Below are 18,195 nucleotides of genomic sequence, written 5' to 3'. Positions count from 1 at the left end.
CCCGAGCAAGCAGGTCTCCTTCCCTGCGGTTTGCTGGCTGGCTCCGGGACCGAGAGAGCAAACCGCGGCGTTCCCGGTTTGCTCTCTCGGTCCCGGAACCCCGAGCAAGCAGGTCTCCTTCCCTGCGGTTTGCTGGCTGGCTCCGGGACCGAGAGAGCAAACCGCGGCGTTCCCGGTTTGCTCTCTCGGTCCCGGAACCCCGAGCAAGCAGGTCTCCTTCCCTGCGGTTTGCTGGGTGGCTCCGGGACCGAGAGAGCAAACCGCGGCGAAGCTGGTTTCCTTTCCCAGTTTGCTCTCTCGTCCCGGAACCCCCCTTGAAGCCGCCCAACAGCGCTGCAGTGTGGCCACATCTAACACCACTTGCAGCGCTGGTTGCTGTAAGTGTGGCCACTCTGCAGCGCTGGCCCTATACAGCTGTACTAATACAGCTGTAACAACCAGCGCTGCAAAATTTTAGATGTAGACATGTAAGTGTAAGACTCCAAGCCTTCATTGCCCCCAGCCTGACCCACAGGAAGGCTTGCTTGCAAACAGAGCCCCAGTCAATTGTCCTGGTTGATGGGAGCCATTAAGATTCCAAACCATCATTAATGGCCCACACTTTGCATAATTACAATAGGCTCTCAGTTATATTTCATATTTCTAGTTTCAAATACAACAGTGATACCTTTATACAAATAGGATGACCACACTTAGTAGACAATAAGATTTGTAATGATACCTTGCAAGAGACCTTTTGAATGAAGCATATTCCAATTACATTATAGTCACTCATTAGCATATTTTTTATAAAACCATATAGACTGCAATGTCACAGGGGGTTAACACTCCTCTCCTGTGGTTCTCACCATAAAGCCTCCCTGAACTATAAGGTAGCTGATGAAAAGCCTGTGTCTGAGGCAGTGAGATGCAGTTCACACATTTCTGAGCCTAGGAATGACAAGTTCCTCTAGTAGAGAGGAAGAATGGTCTACTGGTTAGGGGACTAACCTGAAATTTAGGAAACCCAGGCTGAATTCCCTTCTCCACCACAGATTTTCACTCCAGTTCCCATGAACCATAGAAGAGGCTTAATTCCTTAGCCAGGAGAAAACACCAGAAAGGGAAGCTTTCTTGTCCGCCCATATCACCACATTCCCAGAGGCCATTGGGCTACAGCAAATGTAAAGAGGTGGAGGTAACCAGTCACAAATGGGAGTGAATGTGGTCCCATTTGGTTTAATCTGGTTAGGGCACTGCAAAAATCTTGTGCTGACCCTGCTATGATGGCCTATAAAATCCATTAAATTTCCAGTGCAAAGTGAAATGTCACATATGCTCTCCAGGAACCATTGTAACAGAGTGAAAAGGCCAGACAAACTGTGCCAAGGCACAGAGTCCCCAACGACAGAGGGGGCCCCCAAAAGTGCAGGACAAATATCTGACAATGTGCCCTGGTGCAGCAGGGCTCAGGCAGACTGCCTGCATGCTGTGGTTGATGGCCCCATGCCACTCCCAGAAGCAGCCAGCTGCTGGTACGCCTCTGTGTCCCCCTGGCCAGGGGAGAGGTGGCTCCGCACAATGCCCCAGCCCCAGGAAGTGCATGGAGACCTGCTGCCCCCTCCCCCTAAAGGGGGCACACAGAGACATGCCAGCAGCAGTGTAGCAGGGCTATGGCGGCTCCCTGCCCATTCAGCCTCTCTCCATGCCGTTTCGATCCCAAAGGTGTGCGGCATGTCCCTGCAGCCCATGTGTGTGTGTCTTCATGCACTGCCACCACCCTGAGCACCGACTCTGCAGCTCCCATTGGCCAGGAACAGTGGCCAATGGGAGCTGAGTGGCTGGAGACTAGGAGCCACTGCTGAGGGGTGTGTGTTCCAGTCACTTTGAGAGCCGCCCGAGGTAAGCACTGCCCCTGTGCCCTGTTCCTGCACCCCAACCCGCTGCCCCAGATCTCGCACCCCACACTCCCTCCCACACACCCCTGCCCTAGCCCAGAGCCTGCACCCAAACTTCCTCCCAGAGCTAGCACCCCGCACCATCACCTGCACCCCAACCTCTTGCCCTAATCAAGATGCTACACTGTATTTTCATCTACTTCCCCTTACTTATAATATAGGAGGAAGATGAATTAAAAAAATAATGAAAATAAGATAAGAGAGAATGTTCTCTTTCTTGGCTGGGTCCTGCGGTGGAGGTATGGGCAGAGGTGTGAAGCTGCGCACAGGGCCCCACTAACTCTAAATCTGCCACTGCCAGATAGAGTAGTGAAACAGAAAAAATGGGGCCTGATATGTCTTTTAAAAGGTTGTAGAGGAGCATCAAGCTGAAAGGAGCCAGCAGAATGCAGAGTTTGAGACTGCAGGACAAAAGCAAGGGTTGAGTGACCATGCTCCTGGAAATTCCGAGTTTAAACCTCATGCAGAAAGGCATAAGGTGACAAGAAATGATGATTATTTTTGCAGCAGTATATGGGATAGGCTGAAGTGGGGTCGGGAGGCTAGAGAAGAGGAGGGTATTGTATAATTATATCTTAATCCTCAATTAAAATTATTCTTAGCACTGTGTGTTCGCAGTACACAATTTCTTTCCCATTACAGAGAAATATTGGGTATGCAAGAGAATGAGTCAGGGAGGTTGAAACCTAAAACAATATTGCATGAACAGTAGCTACATTCATATTTTTCATATAGCAGCTAATGTATTCAGTGTTTATTGATTCACTTGACCTGTACTTACTCTACATACACAACAATAAAATGTCTGGGAAAACAATATATCATTGTCTGCTATTTATGCAAAGGCACTCAGACAAGAATTTTTCACCACGCCATAATGTAGGGTAGCCATGAACACCAATATCATGTATCAAGTATTTTATAGGCAACAATAGCAACTTTGATTGCTACTGTGTTTATATACACAAAATAAAGCTTCATTAAAAGAACATTAAGATGGCAAAGTCAAGCACTCAAAAGTTAGGAAATGCTAAATGCCTACGCAACCTTAAATTTGCTCCTTTGAGTTTATGTGTCATGACACAGTCTTGAATTACATGATCAAATGCTATTTGCACAGGATTCCTGACTTGCTCAGTGTAGAAGATGGACTTGCTTCAGAGTGAATCAGGGTTGTGTAGTGAAGAAGGCTGTTGTCTAAAAGCCTCCCCTGCCTCTTATAAATGGTGCCAGACAATTTTCATTATATTAGACAGTGCTACCAGCCCTGCCTGTAATATAATCATAAAAATATTGAAATGTAGGACTGGAAATGCCATGGATTATCATCTAGTACAGTCCCCTGAACCCAGGCAGGACCAGGTATTATCTACACCATTCCTGTAGAAGCAGCGTGGGCGAGGATGTGCTGGCCACGGCTTCTGGACCCATCATTGGCCTGGGACGGCAAACCGCGGCCAGAGGGAGCCACGGTCCGCTGAATCTGTTGACGTGGCAGGTAAACAAATTGGCTCGGCCTGCCAGGGTGCTTACCCTGGCGAGCTGCGTGACAGAGGTTGCCGACCCCTGGTCTAACCTGTTCTTAACAAAACACAACTGATGGAGATTTCACAACCTTCCTAGGTAATTTTTTCCAGTGCTTAACTATCGTTAGAGTTAGGAAGTTTTTCCGAACATCTTACCTAAATCCCTTTGCTGCAATTTAAGCCCATTACTTCTTGTCCTGTTCTTCATGAATCAGAAGAACAATTTACCAACCTCCTCTGTAAAACAACCTTTTATGTACTTTAAGACTTACATCTCTCCTCAATCTTTCCTCTAGGTCATGCTTTCTAGATCTTCATTCATTTTTTACTACTTTCCTCTGGACTTTCCAGTTTCTCCACATCTTTCCTAAAGTGTGGTGTCCAGAGTTCAGGCAGGGATATGCTTGTCGTGAAGATGAATGCGTGGCTGTGCAGATGGTGTCGATGGGTGGGCTTTGGCTTCCTTGGCCATGGGATGCTGTTCTGGGAAGAAGATCTCCTGAGAGAAGATGGAGTTCACCTGACCAGGAAGGGGAAGATCATCTTCACACACCAACTTGCCAACCTAGTGAGGAGGGTTTTAAACTAGGTTCAATGTGGCAGGTGACAAAATCTCACAGGTAAGCTTTAAAAAGGTGATATTAACAGAGGGTTAGATGTTGGGGGGAGGGGTACATGGAACATTACAGTAATGTCAAAGAAGCAACAAGAAGAAAATCAGTGAGGGCATCTGATCAACATTTTAGATGCCTGTACCCAAATGCAAGGAGTATGGGAATAAAGAGGAAGAACTGGAAATATAAGTACATAAGCTAAATTATGATTAAATTGTCATTACAGACTTGGGGGGATAAGTCTCATGACTGAAATATTGGCATACCAGTGTATGGCTCGTTCAGCAAGTACAGATTGGGAATAAAAGGGAGGAGGGGTTGCATTATAAATGATGTGAATGGCAGAGCAGTTGAGAGTCTCTGGGTAAAGATAAAAGGGTTAAAATAGGGGTGGTGTCATGACTGGGGTCTACTGTAGGCCACCAAATCAGGAAGAGGAGGTGGATGAGGCATTTCTAAAACAAATAGCAGAAATATCCAAAATACTGGACCTGGTAGTAATGGGGGACTTTAACTACCTAGATGTCTGTTGGGAAAGTAATACAGCAAAACACAAAATCTCCAAGAAATTCTTAAAATGTATCAGGGACAATTTTTTGTTCCAGAAGGTGGAGTAAGTTACCGGGGCAGGGACAGCCATTTTAGACTTGATTCTGAACAAGAGGAATGGGTCAGATTGTGAAGATGAAAGGCAATGTTGGTGACAGTGATCATGAAATCATAATTCTAAGGAAAGGAAAGAGTGAGAGCATATGGACTTCAAAAAAGCAGACTAGCAAATTCAGAGAAATGGTAGGTAAGGTCTCATTTGAAGAAAATCTAAGGGGAAAAGGAGTTCAGGAGAACTGGCAGTTCCTCGAGGAGACAATATTAAAGACACAATTGCAAACTATTCTAATGCAAAGGAAAGACAGGAAGAATAGTAAGAGGCCCATATAGCTCTATCAGGAGCTCTTCAATTACCTGAAAATCAAACAGGATTTCCTACAAAAAGTGAAAACATGGATGAATAGTTAGGGAGGAGTACAAAAGAACAGCACATATATATAGGGAAAAATCAGAAATGTTAAGGCACAAAATAAGCTACACCTGGCATGGGATATAAAAGACAGTAAGAAGTGGTTCTTTAAATATATGATGGGCAAGAGAAAGACTAAGGAAAGTGTAGGTCCTCTACTTAGAGGGGAGGGAAAGCTAATATCTGATGGCATCAAGACAGCTGTGATGCTTAATGCATATTTTGCTTCAGTCTTCACTGAAAAGGTTAATGATGACCAGGTACTCAACACAGTTAATAGGGACAACCAGGGGAAAGGAACACAAGCCAAAATGGGCAAAGAATAAGATAAAGAATTATTGGATAAGTTAAATGTATTCAAGTCAGCAGGGCCTGATAAAATTCATCCTAGGGTATATAAGGAACTAGCAGAAGCAATCTAGTTATATTTGAAAACTTCTGGGAGACGTCCCAGAAGACTGGAGAAAGGCAAACATAGTACCTGTCTTTAAAAAGGGCAACAATGAGGACCCAGGGAATTATAAACCAGTCAGACTAACTTCATTACCTGGAATGATATTGGACCAAATTATTAAACAATCAATTTATAAGCACCTGGAAGATAATAGGGTTATAAGGAATAGTCAGCATGGATGCATCAAGAACAAATTATGCCAAACCAACTTAATTTCCTTCTTTGATAGGATTACTGACTTAGTGGAAGGGGTAAGCAGTAGATGTGACATACCTTGATTTTAGTAAGGCTTTTGACACAGTTCCACCTGATATTCTCATAAGCAAACTAGGGAAATGTGGTCTAGATGAATTTCCTAAAAGGTGGATGCATAACCAGTTGAAAATCTTTACTCGCTTCTTACTCAAAACATAATTGTCAGTGGTTTGCCATCAAGCTGGGCGGGTGTATATAGTGAGGTCGCACAGGGGTAAACCTGGGTTTAGTACTATTTAATAATCTTCATGAATGACTTGGATAATGGAGAAGAGAGTATGTTTTATACATTTTGCAGATGACACTAAGAAGGAAGGCATTGCAAGCACTTTGGCAGACAGTCTTGAAATTCAACATAACCTTGACAAATTGGAGAACTGGTCTGAACTGAGCAAGATTAAATTCAGTAAAGACTAGTGCAAATTACGTAGGAAGGAAAAATCAGATGCACAGCTACAGAATTGGGAATAACTGTCTAGGTAGTAGTACTGTTGGAAGGGATTTGGGCATTATAGTGGAGCACAAACGGAATAGGAGTTTGCAGCTGCATCACACTGACAAAAAGGCTAATATAATTCTGGGAGGTATTAACATGAGTGTTGTATGTAAGACATGGTAAGTAATTGTCCCGCTCTACCTGGCACTGGTGAGGCCCCTGCTGGAGTACTGTGTCTAATTCTAGGTACAATGATTTCAGAAGGAACCATGATTTCAGAAGGATGTGGACAAACTGCAGAGTCCAAAAGACAGCAGCAAAGTGATAAAAAGGTTTTGAAAATCTGACCTATGAGGAAAGGTTGAGAAAACTGGTATGTTTAGTCTTCAGAAAGGAATACTGAGGGATGACTTGATAACAGTCTATCAATATCTTAAGGGCTGTTATAAAGAGGACAGCGATCAATTATTCTCTATGGCCACTGAAGCTAGGTCATGAACCAATCAGCTTAATCTGCAGCCAGGGATATTTAGATTAGAAATGTTTTCCTAATATCTAACTCTAATAGTAGTCAAACTATAGACTAGGCTGCATTTTCTGCTATTGTCTTGCCCTCCTCATTGAGTAATTCACCTACCCTATCCTTGTCCTTGTTCTTTTTGCTTCTAATGTATTTCTATAATGCTTTCTTGTTACCCCTTTGGTCCCTAGCTAGTTTAATCTTGTTCTGTATCTTGGCTTTGTTTTGTCCCTACCTATAGTGTGTGTTTGTTTTTTGTGTTTTAATAATATTCACAATTTGACCATGTTTTCACTTTTTGTATGACTCTTTTTTGAGTTTCAGGTCATTGAAGATCTCCTGGTTAAGCAAGGAGAGTCTCTTACCATACTTCCTATCTTTCCTACAAATTGAGATAGTTTGCTTTTGTGCCCTTAATAATGTCTCTCTTAAAAACTGCCATTTCTCCAGACCTTGTTTTTCCTTAATCCTGCTCCCCACAGGATCTTGCCTATCAATTTTTTTAAAAGCAGCAAAGAGTCTATAAGGTGCCACAGGACTAACAGACATATAGAAGCATGAGTTTTCGTGGGTGAATACCCACTATGTCAGATGCATGCTCATGCTCCTATATGTCTGTCAGTCTATAAGGTGCCACAGGACTCTTTGCTGCTTTTACAGATCCAGACTAACACAGCTACCCCTCTGATACTTGACAATTTTTTTAAATTTGCTAAAGTCTGCCTTCTTGAAGTTCATTGTCTTTATTCTGCTGTTTTCCCTCCTTCCATTCCATAGAATAATTACCTTTATCATTTCATGATCACTGTCACCCAATCTGCCTTCCACCTTCAAATTCTCACTCTGTTCCTCCCCATTTATCAGAATCTAATCTAGAACAGTCTCTCCACTAGTTTCTCTCTCCACCTTCTGTAATAAAAAGCTGTCTCCAGTGCATTCCTATATATACCAAATGCATTTCTTGTGAATTAATCTGGTGCTACAAGTGTTTTGTTTATGATGTTTGAGAACAACATTAAGTCTGATGTGACTCACTAGCCCAATTTGTCTTATTTTTAGAAGTCTTTTCTGTGCTTTGCTTACTGTAATAAAACTAATACATGAGCCAGGCTCGTGGACCCTGATTCCATAATAATGCCAAGCTCCTCTGTTAAAAGCACCCCTGCAGGTGTTTGGACCTTATATGAAGGTGCTTGGTGATTATTTGAGAGTCAGACTAGCACAGTAATATCAACCTGTTACAGCAATTGATCACATGTGAACTATGGGTCAGACAACTGCCATGAAGGAGAACAGTGCACAACACATACACTCAAGAACACTTTAAAAAGGGATTTTTTAAAAAAAAATGGTTCCATAGGAAACGAAACAACAAGTTATAGGGTATGTTTACCCTAGAAATGCTATAGAGGTGCTGCTGTGTCTATGTTGCTATAGCACTGTAGTGTGGACACTTACTTCAGTGATAGAATTCTTCTGTTAACCTAGCTCTGTCTATACCGGGGTTTAGATTGGCATCATTACAGCCCTGAGTGATATAGTTAGGATGATTTAATTTGGTATTGCAGACCAGCGCACTGAGATTACAAAAATGATTTATGAGAAGAGGCTGAGGGAACTGGGATTATTTAGTCTGCAGAAGAGAAGAATGAGGGGGGATCTGATAGCTGCTTTCAACAACCTGAAAGGGGGTTCCAAAGAGGATGGATCTAGACTGTTCTCAGTAGTACCAGAAGAGCTGTAACAAGGGTGAGGCACAGGGCCGGCTTTAGGATTTATGGTGCCCTAGGAGAGATTATTAAACTGGTGCCCCTGTGCCTGATCTGCTCTTAGCAACACAAACATAAGCTTATAGTATTGGAAAACTTGCCACATTCACATTATTAAAACCAGTTTAACTTAATTAAGCACACTGTAATGCTGATGGACTAGCACTAAAGAAGCAGCACTATAGAAAAAATTCTGATATGACAGAATGATGCAAATAATATATATTTTTTTTAATTTATCAAAATTTTATTGGAAATTTATATGAAGAGGTATTGAAACAAAGATTTGTTTTTAATTAAAAGCAATCTTTCTGGCTTTTTTGGCTGCAAAATCAGTAATAATGTCATCATATGACAAAGACAAAGTTGTGTCTTGTTCGATCGCAAGAATAGCAAGACCAGTCAAGCGTTCCTGACTCATTGTAGAGCGGAGATAGTTTTTAATGAGCTTTAGTTTTGAGAAACTCCGTTCTCCTGATGCTTCTGTTACAGGAATTGTCAGTAGAATACGAGTGGCAATGTACACATTAGGATATATGTCAACAAGTTTGCGGGTATGAATAAACTGTACAATGTCCATCATCGATTTTGCATGTGGCAACATTGATGACAATGTACTCAATTCTTCGTACAGTTCAAGTCCATTTAAATCAAAACTATCACCGTGCTTCAGGAGGCTCTCTAGATTTTTGCACTTTGTCATTAGTTGCTCTTGTTTTCCTATTTTGTTGAAGTTAGTTATGTCATACAAAAATCCAAACTTTTCATGGTGTACTTGCAAGGTATTAAACCTTTCATCAACAGCAGATACTGCTTTATCCATCACAACATTAAAAAATTCAACCTCAAATTTCTTTTCTGGATCGTCTATGGGCATGATCTGCTGTACAGATTCTTCACAAAGTGTCCCTGGCCTTTTTAACTCATATTAACTATGTATTTACTTTATGAAAGTTGGAGAAAACATTGTGAAAACGTAAAACATTGGCTGCCCAACTTCTGGGCTGGCAAAAGTTATACTGACTCACAGGGAAAAAAAAAAGCAGGAGAATCTTAGTACAACATATGGTCACTCTATACCAGGGGTCGGCAACCTTTCAGAAGTGGTGTGCCAAGTTCACTGTAATTTAAGGTTTCTCATGCCAGTGATACATTTTAATGTTTGTAGAAGGTTTCTCTCTATGTCTATATTATATAAATAAACTATTGTTATTATCTGAGGTCTTGGCCACCTGCCAGCTGAGTAAATGAAACCCCAAACCGGCAGCGGGCTGGTGGCTGGAACCCTAGACTAGGATCCCAGGCCCTGCTCAGCCCGCTGCTGGTCTGGGGTTCTGACCACCAACTCCTGCCAGCCAGGATCCCGGCCGCCAACCTTCCCTCAGACCGCTACCAGCCTGGGATTCTGTTCACCCAGGCTGGCAGGAGGCAGAGTAGCGCTGGCGGCTGAGCTCCTGACTGGCAAGGGGCCGGCAGCTGGAACCCTGGAGTAGCAATAGCCTGAGTGCTGCTGGCACCCCAGACTGGCAGCAGACAGAGCCACTCAACCCCGCACCGGCCCTGCTCAGCCCGCCACTAGCCCGCTCAGCCCGCCACCAGCCCACTCAGCCCGCTGCCGGCTGAGTGAATGGAACCCCAGGCTGACAGCAGGTTGAGTGGGTCAGCTGGCCTGCTCAGCCCACTGCCAGCCTGGGGTTCCTTGGGGGTCCCCAGGCCAGCAGCAGGTACTGAGTGGGGCCGATGGCTGGTATCCCAGCTGGCAATAGGGCAGCAGCCGGAACCCCCGAGCAGTGATGGGCTGAGCCGCTCAGCCTGCTGCTGCATACCATCAAAAATCAGCTCACCTGCCACCTTTGACAGGTGTGCCGTAGGTTGCCGAACTCTGCTTTATACACTAGTAAGGAGATGAGCATATTACAGTTGTTGGAGGGCTCTTAGCAGGAGTAACAGGCTATAGGAAAGTCAGTCAACATTTTTTGTTTCTCTGATGAAAACTGACCCACTCCCTGCCTCAAACCAAACGTGTCACTAATAATTATCAACAACTTAATTTTCTGTTTTTGGCTAAGATATTGATTTAAAAAAAACACATTGAAATTGGATTCAGGATTGTTATTTGGGGCTTTGTCTTATATAGGCACCAATTACCCCCACCTAGAGTGACCAGACAGAAAGTGTGTAAAATCAGGACAGGGATGGGTGGGGGTGGAGGGTAAAAGGAGCCTATATAAGAAAAAGACCCCAAAATTGGGACTGTCCCTATAAAATAGGGATATCTGCTCATCCCTACTCCAATCCCTTATCCTGATTTTTCACACATCTGGCTAACCCCAGCCAAGCCGTGTGTGACATTCCAATCCTGGCTGCCTGCCGAGGAAGTGAGTTACTTTCACTTTCATTCCTCAGCAGGCAGCAAGCCATCCCTCCTGCCACCACCTCACCCAACCCAGCCCTGACGGAGGGGAGGGAAGAGAGAAAGAGGGGTGCTCCTGGGGAGGAGGGAGAAAGGAGGGGGTGCTCCGTGGGGCAGGGGGGAGAAGAATGGATGTTATGGGAGACAACAAAGGATACTGGTTCCAGAGCCACAGAGCCTGCGTCACCTGACCTCAGCCGGGGGGAAAGAGTCACACTCACAGGTGAGCTCCTTTCCCAACCCCCACCCCCTCCCCTTCCCAGAGACCCCAGCAGCCAATCCCATTCCTCAGACTGTGCTGCAATCGGCTCTCTCTAGGACCCAGCAGCCCTGCTTCTACACTGTCTGGGCTGCCTGCAGAGTGGTGCCCTCAGGGAGAGTGAGGCCCTCCGCGGCTGCCTATTCTGCCTATGCCTAAGGACGGCCCTGGTGAGGCGAGTGAGGCACTTGTCTCAGGCGCACAAAGCCAAGGGGCACAGAAAGCGGCGGAGGGGGAAAAAAAAGAAGAAAAAAAAAAAGCCACAATCGGTGGCGCTTTGGCAGCAGCTACCACCACCGCTTCATTCATTCTTCGGCAGCAATTCAGCGGCAGGCCCGTCCCTCCAAGAGGGACTGAGGCACCCATCGCCAAATTGCCACCAAAAAGCCGGCTCTGGGGGAGGGTGGAATTTTATATTCTTGCCTCGGAGGCAAAAATAACTAGTTACAGCTCTGGGTATCAGATGACAGAACAAGGAGTAATGCTCTCAAGTTGTAGTAGGGGTGGTTTAGGTTGGATATTAGGAAAAGCTTTTTCACTAGGAGAGTGGTGAAGCACTGAAATGGGTTACCTAGGGAGGTGGTGGAATCTCCTTCCTTAGAGGTTTTTAAGGTCAGGCTGGACAAAGTTCTGGCTGGGGCTTAATTGGGGATTGGTCCTGCTTTGAGCAGGGAGTTGGACTAGATGACCTCCTGAGATCCCTGCCAACTCCGATATTCTGTGATTTGCATAGCAAGTTCATAACAAAATAGTTCCCAGTAACAGGAAACCTGGAAATGGCAGAGATGCTTAATGACTTCTTTGTTTCGGTCTTCATCAAGAAGTCTGAAGGAATGCCTAACATAGTGAATGCTAATGGAAAGAGGGTAGGTTTAGAAGATAAAAATGAAAAAAAGAGCAAGTTAAAAATCACTTAGAAAAGTTAGATGCCTGCAAGTCACTAGGGCCTGATAAAATGCATTCTAGAATACTCAAGGAGCTAATAGAGGAGGTATCTGAGCCTCTAGCTGTTATCTTTGGAAAATCATGGGAGACAGGAGAGATTCCAGAAGACTGGAAAAGGGCAAATATAGTGCCAATCTATAAAAAGGGAAATAACAACCCAGGAAACTACAGACCAGTTAGTTTAACTTCTGTGCCAGGGAAAATAATGGAGCAAGTAATTAAGGAAATCATCTGCAAACACTTGGAAGATGGTAAGGTGACAGGGAATAGCCAGCATGGATTTGTAAAGAACAAATCATGTCAAACCAATCTGATAGTTTTCTTTGATAGGATAACGAGTCTTGCGGAGAAGGGACAAGTGGGTGGATGTGGTATCCCTAGACTTTAGTAAGGCATATGATATGGTTTTGCATGATATTCTTATCAATAAACTAGGCAAATACAACTTAGATGGGGCTACTATAAGGTGGGGGCATAACTGGCTGGATAACCATACTCAGAGAGGAGTTATTAATGGTTCCCAATCCTGCTGGAAAGATATAACAGGAGGGGTTCCGCAGGGGTCTGTTTTGGGACCGGCTCCGTTCAATATCTTCATTAACAACTTAGATATTGGCATAGAAAGTACACCTATTAAGTTTGCAGATGATACCAAACTGAGAGGGATTGCAACTGCTTTGATGGACAGGGTCATAATTCAAAATGATCTGGACAAATTGCAGAAATGGTCTGAGGTAAACAGGATGAAGTTTAACAAAGATGAATGCGAAGTGCTCCACTTAGGAAGGAACAATCAGTTTCACACATACAGAATGGAAAGAGACTGTCTAGGAAGGAGTACGGAAGAAAGCAATCTAGGGGTTATAGTGGACCACAAGCTAAATATGAGTCAACAGTGTGATGCTGTTGCAAAAACAAAAAAACAAAAAAACAAAAACATGATTCTGGGATGTATTAACTGGTGTGTTGTAAACAAGACACGAGAAGTCATTCTTCCACTCTACTCTGCGCTGTTAGGCCTCAACTGGAGTATTGTGTCCCGTTCTGGGAACTGCATTTCAAGAAAGATGTGGAGAAATTGTAGAGGGTCCAGAGAAGAGCAACAAGAATGATTAAAGGTCTAGAGAACATGACCTATGAAAGGAGGCTGAAAGAATTGGGTTTGTTTAGTTTGGAAAAAAGAAGACTGAGAGGGGACATGATAGCAGTTTTCAGGTATCTAAAAGGGTGTCATAAGGTGGAGGGAGAAAACTTGTTCACCTTAGCCTCTAAGGTCAGAAGAAGAAAAAATGGGCTTAAAGTGCAGCAAGGGAGGTTTAGGTTGGACATTAGGAAACGGTTCTTAACTGTCAGGGTGGTCAAACACTGGAATAAATTGCCTAGGGAGAGTGTGGAATCTCCATCTGTAGAGATATTTAAGAGTAGGTTAGATAAATGTCTATCAGGGATGGTCTAGACAGTATTTGATCCTGCCATGAGGGCAGTGGACTGGACTCAATGACCTCTCGAAGTCTTTTCCAGTCCCAGAATCTATGTATTGTGACAGACCCAGGCCAGTGGGGTGCAGGAGTCTGGTAGAGGGCAAATATACTCGTCACTGGGTGAGTAGTTTTCTGTTCCCTGAGTGACCAGAGCGGGTTCTCCACTAGAGTAGTCAGGAACTTGCTAGAACCAATTAAGGCAGACAGGCTGATTAAAACACCTGCAGCAAATCAAGGCAGGCTAATCAGGGCACCTGGGTTTTAAAAGGAGCTCACTCCATTCAGATGGGAAGGAGCCAGAGGAGAGGAAGTGTGTGTGAGGAGCTGGGAGCAAGAGACACAAGGAGCTGAGACTGAGGGTATGGCTACATTTGGAATTTCAAAGCGCTGCCCCGGCAGCGCTTTGAAGTGTGAGTGTAGTCAGAGCGCCAGCGCTGGGAGAGAGCTCTCCCAGCGCTGCATGTAAACCACATCCCTTACGGGTGTAGCGTGCCCTGATTACACTGATGCTTTACAGCGCTGTATCTTGCAGTGCTCAGGGGGGTGTTTTTTCACACCCCAGTTGCAGCGCTGTAAAGTGTGAGTGTAGCCAAGGCCTGAGAGGGTGTGCTGCTAGATGACTAAGAAGTACAAGCATTATCAGACACCAGGAGGAAGGTCCTGTGGTGAGGATAAAGAAGGTGTTTGGAGGAGGCCTTGGGCAGTAGCCCAGGGAGGTGTAGCTGTCAGAAGAGGCACTATAGACAGCTGCAAATCCATAGGGCCCTGGGCTGGAACCCGGAGTAGAGGGCGGGCCTGGGTTCCCCCCAAACCTCCCAACTCCTGATCAGACACAGGAGGAGCTGATCCAGACTGTGGGGGAGATCACTGAGGTGAGCAAATCTACCAATAAGCGTAGGACCCACCAATGTAGAGGAGGAACTTTGTCACAGTATATATAAAGTAAAAGCCCTTCCCCTCCTCCTCCAACTCACTGCTTGACTAGAATTGGAACACATCTTTACATCAGCTCATGTTCCAGGCTAATGCAATCTTTTAGGTACAAGCTTCTGCCTGAACTAAGCTTCCCTGCCTGGAATTTTTCTGGGCTAGGGCAGATCTGGGTCTTGGGTGAACTACCAAGCTAGACAAAGTCTTTCAGGGTTGGAACAAATCTTTCAAGCTTGGCAGGCCCCTGTTAGAGCCAGGCTTTCAGGTTAAACTCATCCTTACAAAGCTGCAGCAGGCCTCTGTGTAAACCAAGATCCCAGGCTAGAATGACTCTTTCAAAGCTGAGGCAAGCTTTATAGGTTTTGACTCCCTCCACCAGGAATCACTATTAGTAGCAGACCATTATATCACACTGGCCTATGATTCCAACTCATGAGGCAAACTCTCAAACAACAAGAGATTAGCTATAAGAGACTCCAAGATAGTGTTATTAACAACAATAACTCAAAATATCACATGATTTTGGGGGGTGACTTCAAAAAGAAAACATCCTGTTCCCCCTTCATTACTGTGTTTGGGCCAGCGTCAAAAACCACAACCAAAACCTCCCTCCAGACAACAACTCTGCTTTAACCCCTGTTCCTCTCCCTCAGAGTCTCTCCAGTAACTTCCTTGGATTATTCCAACCCTTGTCCTGGGAACAATGGCAGGCTTGGAGAACAGTATCCATCCCTCACAACATACAAACTTCAGTTGCTGCCCCCTTCTCACTCCTGGGCTCCATTTGTCTCCTTCCCTATTCCTGTCTAACAGGAATTCCCTCTCCAACTTTCCACAGCAGGGAGCAGTACCATCACCCTACATACGCATCCCTCCTGCTTCCCATTCCCCGCTCTGCCCTGCAGACTCTTAAGAGGTAGCTGCTGGAGGAGAAGCAGTAGGGTGACCAGATGTCCTGATTTTATAAGGACAGTCCCAATATTGGGGTCTTTTTCTTATATCTATCACCCCCCCCACCCCCTGACCCAATTTTTCACATTTGCAGTCTTGTCACCCTAAGAAGCGGCTGAACTTCAGGCAAAGGAAGGGGCTGCCCCTGCTGGGATTCCTACCCCACCACCTCCCATTTTACTAACCTTGCTCCACAGCATTGGGATGAGAGGGGCAGCTCAGAGCACAAAAAGACAGCTAGAAACAGCAGACAACTAACTCCTGCTACATACACAGCTTGTTAGCCTCCAGTGACCACAGAGAAAACTGCACTCAGATCAGGTGAGATCACAGGTGTGGCTACTCTGTCCGCAGGTGAATCCAAATGAACTCATCAGGACACAAGAAGCAGAAGCAGCTAAAGCAGAGATTGCTACACTGGGAAGAGAGGCAGACAAAACAGGGACCCAGTTGGGGCCATCCTACTCACCATACAGCAGAGACATGACTGGGTAGACTAGGCATCCCCTCACCATGTGGGATTAGGGAAAGAAACTGCAGGAAGAAGTCAGCCAGGGAGTCTAGCTGGTAGGAACCGCTGCACAGAAGCAGCTAAACCAGTGCCACAGACTTCTACAGTTTTGTACTGACTTTCCCTGCCCTGGGCTGATTGGCTGTTTGCTTCCACTCCCTCACACCCCTTCCTTCCCAGTCACCTCAGCCTCACTCCACACATGCCTCTTCTACCCTCTTCTCCCCTGCCCTGTCCCCATCACCCCTTCTCTTAAATGGCCCCTCATTCATTTTTCTTTCCATTTAAAATATCCTCTTCAAACTAGTATCTCTCTCCCCAAAATACTTCAAACTAATCTGCCATTTGCTGCCATCACATTGTGTATCTTGTGTTATATATTTCTTCCCACTACCCTCTGGCTATCTTGTCTATTTTAGAAGAAGCTCTTCAGGACAAGGCCTGTTTCTCACTGAGTACTTGTACAGTGCTTGGGACACCAGGACCTTGTTCTCAGTTGATCCTTAAGTGCCACTGTAACAAACATGAAATAATAATAATAAATAGAGGGGTTCCCAGGGGCATAAGCAATTACAATCCAAAAGACAGGTTTTTGGAGGAAAGCCCATAAGCATGTTCAGGCAAGAAGAAGAAACAAAGGGTGAGATTTGTGGTGGTGGAAGTGTTGATTAAAGTCATCAACAAAACTTTATAATAACAGCCTGTCTTCATTTTTGCACTAGCCATGGCTGTATCAGAAGACATATGCATCAGATCCATTATTATATAGGACCATATTCTGATCTCCGTATAAATTCATTTGCTTTGGAGGAGTTACCCTAGATTCAGATCAATTAAACTGCAATCAAAGCATGGTCCATGGACTTCAGCCATCTCTGATAGAGTCAATAGTGGCTGCACTGATTCAGTAGCTGACTGCCAGCCTATCACAATCAAACATTGGAATGCTATGAGTGATGTCAGAGAATAAGGTTGTATCTAAGCATTATCGATATTATCTACCTAGGTTCCTAAATGCTTCACTTCACTGAGCACTGCCCAATTGTTTTATAAGATTATTCTCACAACTTCATTTGATGAGTATTACTCCACTTTCTAGATGAAGGACAGGGACATAGACAGATATAGGAGTAGCCCAAAGTCACATAAGTCTATAGTACAGGGGTAAGCAATCTATGGCACATGTACGTGCCAAAGGCGGCACACAAGCTGATTTTCAGTGGCACTCACACTGCCCGGGTCCTGGCCACCGGTCCAGGGGGCTCTGCATTTTAATTTAATTTTAAATGAAGCTTCTTAAACATTTAAAAAACCTTATTTACTTTACACACAACAATAGTTTAGTTATATATTATAGACTTATAGAAAGAGACCTTCTAAAAATGTTAAAATGTATTACTGGCACACAAAACCTTAAATTAGAGTGAATAAATGAAGACTCGGGCACAGCACTTCTGAAAGGTTGCCGATCCCTGCTATAGTAGAAGCTGAAATTAAAATTAGAATCCCGCTGCAGCTTCTCAACCCCAGGACTATGCTTTCACATAGAAGCTGCTAGAAGATCTACATTTTATGAAGTACTAATAGATTATGCAGTATTATTGGATTCTGGTTTTTATGTACACAAATATCTGGAGATCTTAGAAATTAGATTTCAGATGATTCATAAAATGGATGGCCAGGTGTATAGAGCTTCATAAGAATTTATAATATCTTAGTCATATTAGATTTTCTCATTCTAATTCACTCATTAAAAGGCAGGAATAACAGAACAGCTTTAATTTTTTTCCCTATTGCTTTTCTTTTCATTATTTAATTATGCAGATACATGTGCAAAAAAGGCTTCAAGGCCTTATAGGATGCTAATGCACATTGCAGATCTCAGTATACTATGCTATGGACTCTGTTTCATTGAAGTTAGAGACACAAAGATGGATATTCACAAGGTAGATTACATTTTTAATCTTTTAAGATAGCTTATTATTTGGTCAAAAGTATTCTCCCTGTTTCCTCCATTTTCCCAGTGAAAATGTTGCTCTTATGCAAAGCACCTACACAGCTCAGTTTGAACTGACCAGTGCATTTTGTCAATTTTGGTTTCTCTAAGATCATAGAATAATAGAATATCAGGGTTGGAAGAGACCTCAGGAGGTCACCTAGTCCAACACCTTGATCC

General features: G+C 44.2%; 1 long non-coding RNA gene across 1 annotated transcript; it reads right to left on the bottom strand.

Annotated features, from left to right (window-relative positions):
- Positions 1-5,623: 5,623 nt before the first annotated feature.
- Positions 5,624-17,286, bottom strand: LOC115652920. The gene is made up of 3 exons (XR_004000769.1): positions 17,180-17,286; positions 15,106-15,108; positions 5,624-5,633 (listed from the first exon to the last, which is right to left on the bottom strand). It is a non-coding gene; the product is annotated as an uncharacterized LOC115652920 (long non-coding RNA).
- Positions 17,287-18,195: the final 909 nt, after the last annotated feature.

This window comes from Gopherus evgoodei, chromosome 5 (genome assembly GCF_007399415.2).
Source record: "Gopherus evgoodei ecotype Sinaloan lineage chromosome 5, rGopEvg1_v1.p, whole genome shotgun sequence".
NCBI classification, from domain to species: Eukaryota; Metazoa; Chordata; order Testudines; family Testudinidae; genus Gopherus; species Gopherus evgoodei.
Note: the sequence above shows the minus strand (reverse complement) of the source record. Positions and strands in the feature narration are given on the sequence as shown.